This window comes from Orbicella faveolata, unplaced genomic scaffold (genome assembly GCF_042242905.1).
Source record: "Orbicella faveolata isolate gen_17 unplaced genomic scaffold, um_ofav_v1 contig_48, whole genome shotgun sequence".
In the NCBI taxonomy this organism is placed as follows: Eukaryota; Metazoa; Cnidaria; class Anthozoa; order Scleractinia; family Merulinidae; genus Orbicella; species Orbicella faveolata.
In genome coordinates, this window is record NW_028301578.1 from 7,315,421 (window position 1) to 7,328,760 (window position 13,340).

The following is a 13,340-nucleotide window of genomic DNA, read 5'->3' on the forward strand; positions in this document are numbered from 1 at the left end:
TAATTTTATAAATATAAAATTAATAGCAGAGCACCATACTCATCGGAACCAATAAATTGCTTTTCTCATGGTTATCATGGCGAGCGGTATTGCTCGTGGGCGCGTACGCACGACGATGACGACGACGACATAGCGCCACATGGCGGCCATACTCCAGCTATTAAATAGGTCATCCAAGGCATGAAGCCCTGGTTTATAGTGATCTGTACATCTTTGATATTGGACATCCATGTTTTAGTCAATTCACAGCTGTCAAAACAAAGTATCCGCTGACCAGTATCATGTTAAAATTTCGCGGGCTCAGTTTTAGAGCTTATCGAGTGCACATGTTTTCTGAAGTTGACTACAGCCCAGGCACTGGTTTTCGAACGGATCACAGGTTCAAGTCAGGTTATTACTCTTGGGTAATAGAAGGGATTGGTACGTACAATGGCAAATTTTAAGCACGCTTTTCTTCTAAGGTATTCCTTGCACAATCATCCCTTTGAAAGTCCCTGATATATTGCTACAACCTTGGGTATGCTTTTTTGGTTAAGTTTTAAGGAGAAAAAATAGTGAAACCACACGCTCACAATGGATCAGTTGTTAAGTTTCTGGCCCAAGAAAAACAAATACTTTTTTCCTTTATGGTTAACTTATTGTAATCAGGAGCTCGCTTTTAGGTTTGGCTACATCTATATATGTAATACATTATAGTATGAGAAGTTCATTTACATCATAACAAAGGACACAGACTTGCCTTTACAACAGCTTTTCACAAACGTACTCAGAATGTGATAACAAGAAACCACTTGGTGTGGCAGTTTTCCCAACGCACTTCCCTTACAATTTTTCTCCCAGAGGCCATCATTGTGGTGCCAAACTCTATTTATCAATGTGGCCCCATTATAATGACCTCTCCTCGAGAAAGTCAAGCCACATAGGCGGTAACTGTTTGAAAAAAGCATTATATTGTTCTGTAACGTGCTGCTTAACGTGCATTGCTTCTTTATACCACACAACTCTGACATAAAAACAACGCAAACGGAAAACTTACAACACCCACCATTCATTCGACAATTCAACTCTGTCAGGAGGCTAATTTGCCTCATTTATAATTCCCTGACAGGCAAAGATGTCCGAGGATAATAGTAGGAATGGTGGAGTCCCCCTGAGAAATGTTCGCTTGGTGTTATTTCGTTTCCCACCGCAATAAGCCTGAACGGTCTGCCCGTAGAAACAATGAAAACACTGTCAACTCGTGAATGTACACTAAAGTGTCAAATGACCTCAAAAAAGTGAGCCATACAATGCGTTTAATTCTGTACAAAACAAGTGCCAAGGAAATGATTTGCACCTGGAGGGACTACGTTTATCCTGTGGCCACACTGAGTTGTCTATACTGATCAGAGCACATTCACTGAGTCAAAGACTCCTGAAGGAATCGTGGTGGGATTCCAGGATTACTATTAAATTAAAGAAATGGATTGTGACATGAAGCTTTATTGCTTAATTACTCAGTGTTAAAACAATGCCCCCATATAAAATATTCTAAATTCAATGTAATACATAAAATACGAGGAGTGTTCATTGGGAAAACACTAATACTAAATTAGGAGCAGCTGGGTTTCTATTTTTAATGACTTTGAGGTGTTTGGATACCTGATGAAACACTCGATAGCTTCTCAAATCATTCAACAATTCTTGGAGGAATTCTAAGCAAAAATCCACCAGGTTTTCTGATAAATAGGATCACATTTGCAAACCTCCTACACCGTGGTGATTTCCCGTACAGTAGTAATTTCCCAAAGTGGTGTTTTCTTTTCGTGAATTATTAATGAATGTGGGAATTACAGAAAAAAATCCTAGATAAATTAAACAATCACGTGCATGCTTTAGAAAATAATTAAATAAATGTACAACTGTGTTGTAACTCTCTTGGTTCTAGCTGGACAATGGCGTGATTGGCAGTTGCTGGTGTGTGCTGTCTCCAAAGAAGAATAAGTCTAGACACAAAAAGGTCTTCCTCATTCCCCCAAAGATCAACTTGGGCTGTCTGTGTTACATTACGTCGGCCAGGAAACAGCTTCATCCATTCACACTTCCCTTCAGCGAAGCCGTCATTGTCAACATGTGGCCAATTCTGATGAGGGTTGTGCAATACGGTTCTGGTGATGTCTGCATATATTGAAAGAAATTGCCATGCTTCTTCATCAGGACATAGAAGATCAACAAGAAGTTGTCGATGGGGCTTGTATTCACAAGAATCACCTGGCCTTGACATGGCACTGTCATTGTACCACCCCAGGGGAGGACATTCAAGATAAAAGGTGAACCATCGATTTCACTCTTCTTATCCAGAGCCACATGCATTTTCTGATGAGCGGCTTGCTGTGGTCTTTGCTTCCTGCCAACACTTTGAAAGCAATAAAACTGCTTCTTGATCTCCTGAATCTTATTAACCTTAGTAAATTGCTTCTTTTCACAGTCCTTACGTGAAAGTTTAAAATTTCTGAGCAGATACAGGTCAAGTTGAGACACATAAAGATTCCGCAGTTTATTGGTGCAGATTAGCTTCTCCCAGTCTAAATCATCATATGTTTTTCCCTTTTCAGTTGCTCGGGCACTTGCATTGGCTATTCTAGAAATGAATGTCTTAACTTGTGCATTATGGCGCAATTTTATCTCATTCGCCACTGCTTTTCTGAAATCTTCACCTGTATATTTTAGGACAAACTCATTTACATTTGCTAGCATCTTGGCAAGAGTGTTACTTGCATCTACAACCGAATGGACAGACCCTGGTTCGTCTGTACAGTTCTCATCCCTTAGCTGTAAGTCTGGTTGGCCACAAGAGGAAATAAGCTCTGCTAGCTGTTTTCGTGGACAGAAGTCATCTCTTTCTGTTCCAGGCACCCAAAACATGCTCTTTCTTAAGGCCAAACTTCTCTGTTATTTTTCCGTAGGAAACGTATACCTCTTACTAACCAGTTCGAGGTCCGTACTGTAAGTTACGGACCGAGTTTTTTCCCCTTCGATTTATGGCCCAAGCGCGACGCGCGCGTGTCATAAATCGAAGGGGAAAAAAACAGGATCCGTAACTTTCAGTACGGACCGAGAAGACGAGGTCAGTAAGATATTTATTATATCGCTACTGTCTGTTTGACGGGTTCGGAAACGATTTCTATTCACGCGAACTCGGAAAGGCTTTAAATTTCTGACGCACCTTGAAAGTAAAACGAGTCAGTTGGAAACAGTTTTTAAGTCGTTCGCACGCTTTATTACATAATTTAGAGTATAAGAAAGTTTTAAACTTTCACTTGCTATAAAAGTTAAGAACACTTATCGATGAATCACGAAACAGTTTGGCAACAAAACCAACTTTAAATCTAAGCGGGCCGTACAGGAGAGTACGGCCCGCTAAATTGACCAATCACAGCGTGCGTACTAACTGAGAGATATAATAATATTAGGTAATACATAGTGGAATTCCGCTTCTTAAGAATAGTCTGGGACTGGTGGCTGAACAAGAGCTGATGGTATCCCACTCCACCCATCAGAAAACACTTCTGTATTCTCAATTGATGAGTGAAATGCACAGATTCTGCCATTCTTTGTCTGACACCCAGTTCTTATTCCTTCAAATCCATTGTCATAAAGAAAGTAGTGGTCATCAAAAAATTTCTCACAAACATATAATAATTCTTGCCTACACACTTTTCAAGTAACACTGCAGAACTTGCACTTGTACACTTAATCATATATTGATCATCAAAGAAGAACTTTCTATAATCTTCATACCAAGGACTGAAAGCAAGTACGGATGTTCCTATTCATCGTTTTCCCTGGAACCATTTCTTTACCTCCTCAGCACAATCCTTTGCAATCTTCTTCTCCTCTTCGTTCTGTAATCTCTGTAAGTTATCATTATTTAACTCAGTCAGTCTAAATTTGCCATCATCATCTACAATTGACGTATGAGGTACAGGCATGGACCTTCCATCACCCAAACACTCATTGAGACACCGCATCACTTTCTCCACAATGTGAGATAAGGAGTAACTTGTGGCATAATGAAATCTGCTTTGAAGATCTAAGTAGTTGATCATAAAATTAAATATTCTGTCGTTCGTATCTGGGCCATTTGTTTATCACTTGAAACACCTGGACCGGCAACAGAAGTTTAGATGTCAAGGGACTGTAGTAAAATAGATTCCAAACAATGTGATCATGCAACATTTTCTGGTTTTATTAGTAATATTACAACTGGAATTTGAAAGGTCAATAACAAATCAAGTCTCTTGTCAAAAAGCCCTATTCCATTATGGCTTTTAATAGAAACAACTCTGACTCGCGAAGTTGGTCATTACATTGAACATGGGTATAAACTTAAAATTAACAAGCTACTTTTCTTGTTAGAGCTGTCCATATATTAAAACAGCCAGGGATGTGACAGAAAAACATGGCAGAAGCAATGCTAGAAACAATAAGAAAATACTTGGAGTCCTCAAAAAGCAACAGATTACTGTTACACCCAAAAGGTATACAATTCTAGCTTTAAGGTCCATGAATTAAAACCCCATTAAAATGTCAAGGCCGCAATGTACTTGGCCCACATTGTAGATTGCATTTTATATGAAAATATCTAAGTCTTTTAGTATTTGATAACAGGCCTTATCCTCAGTTACACAATAACTGTACAGCAAAGAAAACTGCTGAATTGAGTTTTAATTTAGGGATCTACCTGTGCCTAGGAAGACCAATTCTTTTCATTCCTTTACGAATGTCTTGGCAAAGTTTCTTGGCTGTCTCATAATTAGCAAGCAGATTGTCCCACGCTTAGCTGTCAAGCTTTGATTCTAAAAGGCAAATTTGTATCCATGCTAAGACAAAATAGTCCACGGGCCAGGACCCCAGAAAATAACATTTCGGTACGACTCAGGGAGAGTAATACATACATTTTGGAAAACTGCAATTACTCTAGTTTCATGTTATGTATGATAGCAATGCTAAATGAGTAGCTTAATAGGATTTATCACGTGACAAAGTGACGTCACTCATTTCTACAGAATCATCAGGATACAAGCAATGACTGCTTAAGAGTAGTATTTCCCTGCTTAATAGCCATACGTAAAAGGTACTTTATATGTGACAATGACGGAAATTTCTGCCAGATGAATTTTTAAACACCTAGTTAAAACTTACATGAGCTTTAAGGATTTTGTTTTCATGGAAACACTGAAAAATATTTAAATTTCAATTAAAAAAAAAAAAATTAAGTACCTTTTAATGCGTTGATCTCGCAGAATTTTCGCCAAACGGAAGCAGAAGAAAATAAGTGATTCACAACCAATGATTTGGTGAGATGCAATTGCTACCAAGACAGTGGTTCTGAATTAAGAGGCTGTCCGTGTTACACCCTTAACTCAGACGAAAACAACGTTTTATTAAAGCACAAACTCCGTACTTTTGGTATAATCTCCGAGCACATGTTTTTCACTCTCCAAAACCAAATCCCAGCATACATTGCGGTACGGGAGCTCATAGTCACACACTCAACATAACATGTCACGCACCCTACATCCGCCTAAGAATCGACCACTTGATTCGGATCAAAGTTTCGATTTCCTTCAAAATTTCTCCACGAAACGAGGTTTCTATAAGGTAAAAGAAAATACATTTCTTTGGTTTTTATTCTTGATAATAGTCGAGATTTTGAGGAGAATGTGATCGATACCCGAAACCCTCAAATTGGGCCTTTCACGAAGCCGAAATTAGCCCTCATTGGGATGCTTGCTGCCGAGCGTATATTTATCGTACGAAGATAAGAATTACACCACCATTAGATACATCATTGCACTTAAAACAAATGGTAAAATCAAACCTGAGTATGGAAAATTACTAACATTGTAATCACTTAAACAGGACAATGTCAACGCCATTTTAAAGAAGCGGGCCAAGTGGCGTAGTGAAAAGCGATATTTCTCATAATTCTGACTTATTCGGAGAACCTATTGTATTGTTCTGAAAAGTATTAAGATAGACCCTTGAAACCATGGAATAAAATTTATTGGCACTGGAGTATATGAAAGGATAGCTACGGAGTAAATTGTCTTAAATTCAGCAACTGGTCATCTACGCAAATACGATTTGACGAAGTCGCTGGGGACCGGCCAAATTTGTTCGTTAAATCGAGGGTACGTTATATCGAAAGCCTCGATATAACGAATTTGAGGAGAAACGACCAAAATGTTCGTTACATCGAGGTAGTTAATAATTGATTTGTAACACAAACGACTTCTGTCACGCAATCCAATGCAATTTTCGTCACCCATAAGTGCCGTGTTTTGAGATGCAATTTATTAAGTATGATGGCTTTCAGTATCAATTATTTTCACTTTTGAGCAGACACGCAGCTTTTGCTTACAAAAGAACGACACTTTCTGAGTAGGGATTTAAAAATGTTGCAACATGGAGGTTATACAGAAAATTGTCTATGTAAACAAGGAAACGGGCTTTAGTGTTGTTATGTTGCAATACCAAATATTTCCGGATTTCAAAGAAGATAGAGCAGAGGTTAATTGATGTCGAAATACTATAGTGCCAATGTCTATGGCATATAATAAGCCGTTGACTGAAAGTTTGCTGTCTCCTTACCTCCTTATCGTTATTTCGAGGTTCTATTCCATACGTTTTACTGTAACTTTGGCCGGGACGTAGAATATCGTTCGTTATATCGAGGACTTCGTTAAATAGAGGTTCGTCAAATCGAGGTTCCAATGTAGCACGACCACTACGCTAAGTACATAAATTTCATTTTTTTTTGTCTTATTCAGAAACGAAGATGACCTGGTATCACAGCTAAGGAAGAAAATTTAAAATGTCACCTTTAAATTTCCACCGCTTTACGTTCATGGCATCATGACATGATTTCAACTTTTTCGGCTATCAGTCCATTGTTACGACCAGCACAGGGAGCAGGGTTCGATTCCTCAGTCTTGTGTGACTGTCATCTCAAAATATGTTTCTAATTAGTTCCGTGAAATGAGTGTAGGTAATCGAATCAACAATTTCTCCGGTTAACGAATGCACCGGTAGCGTCAAAAGTAAAAAGTAAATCGAGTAATTACGTTTGAAATACCAGTCGCCATGTTTGTTCGCTTCAAGAACTGCCGCTGACCGTATCAACAAACTTCGTAACTGAGCAATTAAATGGATAATCGATAAAAAAAGTGCTTGCGAAGCAGTTATGCTAGCAAGATTATGTCAGTGAAGAAAACTTGCTCTTTTTCTGTGACCCTAAACGAGCATTGCGGGCCAAAAAGAGGCGAAGAAAATATAATTTTTCTCTGCGAATGTGTTGGGGAAATTAGTAATCACCTTCGCAGATGTCACTTGTCACGCGAGAATGTGACTGAGATCGACCTAATTCTCGCTCGGGCTGGCCTATTTGACCTCGGTGCGAGCAAGGTTAAAGAAATGACTGTGTGTCCAAAACACAGAAACAACCTTGGCAGGTAGTAGCAGTCCCCCAGAACCTGTCAATACCAAGAACACGCCGGGAAGTTTAAAAAAATTGAAGAAGGAATTGTAATCAGCTTGAAGACCTCGAAGGAGATTTACACTTTGTTTGGCGAAAAGGCACAAGTGGGGTCCCGTAAGTATAAAATATCCTACTTTTCAAAATAAATAATTATTAAGACCTGAAAGCGTACCACTGCAGGAGCACCTAACGACACTTAAACTGGAAATTAAAGATGTGACTTCCCAAGCACTGATTCTGTGCTCCCACGTCAATTACCATTAATAATTAACTTTCCTGGGAAAAAAATGTCCGCTCTTCACTGCTAGCAAGACCGACTTTATTTCATAAAACTCCCAGCCAGACATAATGAAAATTTTGAATACCGAGCTAGAGAAATGGCAATTAGCCAAGTAGCCAGCCGGCAGTAAAGAGTAACATTTGAAATGCCAGCAAGGCAATTATAGGCGAAAAAATGTTCTGGTTAGCGTATTGACCCGGATTAAAAACAAACGCATTGTTTAGGATCACTATTCAACAGCCTATTGTCTGTTGACTATTTTGCCGCCATGAGCATAATCTACACTTTGATTATGTTATCACTTAAAAACTTAACAGTACAACTTACCATCTATGTCTTAAGCGGATCGGACAAGGTGTCTCCCAACACGGTCGGTTTTTTTCCAATACTTCAGATGCCTTCCAGGTTCAGCATACGTGTGACAGTTTGGCAGTTTACGTTATGACATCTAAAATGATTCACACTAATGTTTAAAATAAGATCCCTCTAATCCTTCTAGACATTCAGATCAAACTTGCTTTCACCAAAGAAATGCTTGTTGCAAAAATACTTAACAAATAAAGAAGCCTCGACTGTGCTCTGTTCTGTTGTAAAGCACGCAGGAAACGGTAGAGCACGAAAGAAGTGTAGAGGAAAACACCAGACGTAGTCGAGTGTTTTTTCCTACTTCTTGAGTGCTCTACCGCTTCCTAAGTGCTTTACAACAGAACAGAGCACAGTCGAAGCTTCTTTATTTGTTTTATGATAAAGAATCAGATAATTTCCCCACGCATTCGGCTGAATTTCAAACCAAACTTTATTTTCCAAACGAGTAAAAGTGGCGCCAGCCGTGCACTGTCCTCTGATAAAGCACGCTAAAATAAGCCAATCACAATCCTTGTTAGAACTGTTCACATAATTTGATTGGGTAACGAAGCGATAGCTGTCAATCACAAACTGGACTTCAGCTAAGCTTTCAGTTTCGAGTAGTTTGAGCGGCTTTCGAGAGAAGAACGATGCCTTCAAAGTTCGCTTTTAAGTTATTTTTTTAAATACGGATCTAAAGGCAGGTAAAGGTTTATAGTCCAGAGGAATCCGGCCGTATTGTAGCCCATGAAAACAAGCACTTTTCTAGTGGAAATTACGAAAAGCGGAGCTCAAAGCTTGTGGATGAAAATGCGAAACGCCGAGTTGAATTGGAAAGGAGCTACAGTTATTTACGGCTTGTAGCCGCATGCAGCAAGATTGCCCGAACTAGCGTAAAAGTTAGAAGGACTTAACGGCTCCCACTGGTTCTACTCCGAGCACAGAAGAGAATATTAGAGCAGGTTTTGCACTGACCACTCGTCGGTTTACTTCGCTGAGATGACCGGAGAACGAGCGTTACTACACTGCATGTAAGTGTTGTTTGCGCAAATGAGCATTTTTAATTGTAAATTTACAAAAATAAAGCTTCTCATCATAAACAGAGACAGTTCAATTGTTGTTTTCTGTCGTTGTTTTACTTCTTAGTATAATTTCTGCCTTCGCAACAAATAAAATGTCTTTATCGAAGCACTGTTTAGGTTGAGAATTTGTTTATTTCGCTACAACTGTACATGTTTTGTCGGCGGGAATCTAGCAAAACTTGTTATTTTAGTACAGTTTTAACACTACTGTTGCTAACAATGGTCTCTGTGAGCCATATTTACTGCAGAAAAATAGCTCGCTTCCACTGCGTTTGTCTGAGTCACAGGGGATGTTTAATTTGGGTCAAATTTGTCAAAATTCCGAAGCAAAAATTTGGAAGCCAACTTACCGTCATCAACACGTGCTCTGTTCTCTGATAGAGCACGCTGTTTCAGCCAATCAGAACGCGCGTTATATGGAAACTTTATTATAATAAACAAGTAGAATTTACGAAATCTCTTGTAGTATATTTTGATGAAAACTTAACTTCGAACGTACATATCAAACATATTTCCAAAAAAACTGCCTCCTGCATTGGGATCTTGAAGAGAAGCAGGTCTTTTGTTCCTTTTGAAACACTCCTATGCATCTATAATGTTTTAGTTCAACCTCATTTCGATTACTGTAGTGTCGTATGGCGGAATTGCGATAAATCTCTTTTCATTAAACTACATAAACTACAGAATCGCGCTGCGCGTATTTTGACCTCTTCTTCATGTGATGCCAATGCAGATGATCTCTTTGTTAGACTTGGCTGGCAAAAACTTAATCTTCAACGAGAATTAAAAACAGCCATAATGGTCTATAAATCTCTTAATGGTCTCGCCCCTGATTATCTCAAATCAATGTTTACTGATCGGAGTGCAATATCTACCAATTCTCTTAGGAATTGTGAGGGCAAACTAGCTGCTCAACTCCCCCGCACCAATTTTCTAAAACAAAAAATAGTTTCAGCTATAGTGGTGCGGTGCTGTGGAACAGCTTACCTACCAATCTGCGGCAAACACAAAATCTTACTAGTTTTAAATCCGGTTGCAGGGGTTTAAATAAGTAAATTAATCACACGGCATTCATGAAAAGCGGGCACTTCGTTATTGTTTTCACTTTTGTGGTTATTAGATTTAATTAGCCGTAGATTAGTATCTTAACAATGTAATTAATGTAATTTTAGTATTTACTTTAAGTCTTGATGTTTTACCCGTGTATAAATAAAGTTAAATAAATAAATAAATAAATAAATGTATTTAATTCAACGCCGAGTTTGTTTTAATCATCTCGTATCCAATACGTACAAATGAATTTTTTTTTTTCTAACTTCTTCAACCGACTGGGTGATGTGGACATTTTCAGTAAGATCTAAAGAAAGAGATGGTATGAAAAGGCGGCAAAATTTGACGAACGTTGTTCACTTTCTGAGTTGAATGAAACATATCACGAAAGCAAGCGAAACAGAGTTTTCTTCCGAAATGTTAATCGCCGACAATCACCTCCAAAGTTGTCTACATCCTGCATGATTCTGGAAAATTGTGATAAACGATCAAAAGTTGGAAGGAGGATCCGTAGGTAGTGGTGTTGCTGAAAATTATTCGCCTAGTGTGTACAAATCAAATGAAGCAAGGGTTGACTTGTTTGCGGAGCTTTCATAATCGAGATTACAAATTGTGTCACTCAGAATTTAGGTCTAAAAGGGCAAGACCCAAATGTTAGGTAATAATTCAAACTTAATGTTCAGCCGAAATTGAAACTGTTTTCACTAAACTGCACCATATTTTGTCGGTATTTTCTGCTGTTCTTCTTCACCCAGTCACCTTTGTTGCACATTTGCAAAACTCTAGCTAGTTAGGTTAATTGTGACATTTTGTGGCTGTCTAGTTAATTCGAGTTTTGATTGGTTCACTGCATTTTCTCTCGTCCTTTGTGATTGGTTAGAGCGGTTGCTTTGGTTGTGGTTTTACAGCACTCAAGCTCAATTCAAAACCATTCTTGACCTTAAAAATCTCGACTTGCTGAGTTGCAGCAGTCTCCATCCAAAGTAACAATTTATCAAAAAAAAGTGTAGACCTGAAATGGCACTGATGGAAGAAAAAGTAAAAATGGAAAGACCAGTAAGAAGATTTTGAATAGGGCAAGAATGTAGCTTGATAAGTAAACGTTTAAAGTTGTTCTTCAATAATATTTTGGGTAATCAAATAGACGATTCTATAAAGGCCTTGAGCTACTTTATTCTTTTTGATATTCGGTATAGTCAGAGATTTAGGTGACAATAATAATTAAATAGTATAATAACGACAATGAATTGTCCAAATGTGGCGATGGTAACACACCATAACATAGAATATCGCTAATGGGTAGCATCGAGAAAGAATGTAGGTATTTAATTCATGATCAAAGACCTTTTAGACTGCTTAGATGTTTTGTTCTCACTACTGAGCGCAACCACTCATCAACGATTTTCTATGTTATCGTGTGTTACCATCGCCACATTTTGTACAATTCATAGTTCTTATAATACAATCTAATTATCCATGTCACTTAAATCGCTTTTTTTATATATCTCGCACTGTGGAATATTTTCTTTACATTTCCTGATGATGCTGTAAATCGGCGAAACCTTGAAGTAGGAATTCAGCAGCTCAAAGGCCTCAATCGAATCGTCTATGTAACCTGATAAATATGGTGTAACGTTATGCTGCTTGTTGCTCTACAACAAGCCAATCACCCTTCAATGCAACATTATAATTAATCAGGAACTGAAAGGTACCTTGCTAACTACGGCGAAACAAAGTTACGACAACAGGCACAATAAATCGGGGTAATAAAAGAGAACAGTCAGCTGCCGCTAAGAAATAACTCTTTCCAGTTCAGTCACCTTAATAGCATCAAGACTTTATTTCACTACAACAACAAATTGTCATCAACTTCGACTGAGTTAAAAGCTCTTTGTAGCTAGCAAATAGACCAAGAGTGACTTATTCAACAATAAAAAGAAGAAGAGGAAAAAGAAGAAGAACAAGAAGAACAAGAAGAACAAGAAGAAGAAGAAGAAGGAGAAGAAAAAGAAGACGAAAAAAATTAAGAAGAAGAAGAAGAATTTCATAACTTTTAGAGCGCTATTTACATTTACTGATCAACAGCGTTGCACAACTTTAAATACTACAATAAACAACCCTTGGACTGCATGCTATACGTTGATGATACTTACATAATATACTAACACAGATAACATGATGCACCGTTACAGAATTCCGAAGCAAACCGTTGGCAAGCAGTAGCTAACTATGCTCGGAATCTAACAAACTTACTGGTAGGTAATATTAACTTGGCTCATTATCCATGTGCTATTGCGAAATTACATCTTATGAACGATATTCACCCAATGTCATAACCCAATTACATGTAGAGATGTTTTTTCATTCCAGTTATACATCTTTTCACTCATTTGTAATGGATAATGCTGGCTCTAATAATCCCCGAGTATGCAATTTCCCTCCTAAAAATTGCCTCTAAGATTTTTATATTCTTTGTCGCCCGCTGATGGCTGTGATTTACTTATGCTAAACAATGCATCAGGAAAAAACCAACGTCCTGGTTGCTGCTGCTGTAGGTAAATTTCATTCGTTGTTGTTGTTTTTGTTGTTGTTGTTTTTTTTCTCTCATTCTTTGATGAACTCCCCCAAAAAATCCAATCAATTTTTTCAGCTGACATTGTACTAGCAAATCAATGAAAAACCGTTATTCCAATGGTGGCATAATGAAACATTGATACAGATATTCCTATACTAGTCTTTATTTGTTGATGGTTAAAGACAAAACGTTTACAAATATTCTACTTGCTATGTTTATCATTTAGGAAAATTTTCAACTACACCTGTCTTGAACCCCCGAAATAATCTTGAACCCCCTAAATGTTTATTCTAAAACAACACGTCCGTTACCAGGTGTGGCGAATGGTACAAAGAAAATTTGGGGTGTCGAAAACTTGTGTTCTGATCTTGAAATCTTGGAAGATTTTTCAATAAGTCGCGAGATACTTTTTTCTGAGTTTTAACTTGTTCAACTGTTTTATTACCTAAGGAATTTTTTCAATAATTTAAATGCATTTTAACTACT

At 38.0% G+C, this 13,340-nt stretch overlaps 1 long non-coding RNA gene across 1 annotated transcript in view; it reads right to left on the reverse strand.

Moving 5' to 3' along the window:
• The window catches only part of LOC149096263 (uncharacterized), a 32,872-nt gene extending 20,634 nt beyond the window's left edge, over nucleotides 1-12,238 (reverse strand). The window contains exon 1 of the long non-coding RNA XR_016204640.1: nucleotides 12,100-12,238. This is a non-coding gene — a long non-coding RNA (uncharacterized LOC149096263). The remainder of the gene's footprint in view (nucleotides 1-12,099) is intronic.
• Nucleotides 12,239-13,340: the final 1,102 nt, after the last annotated feature.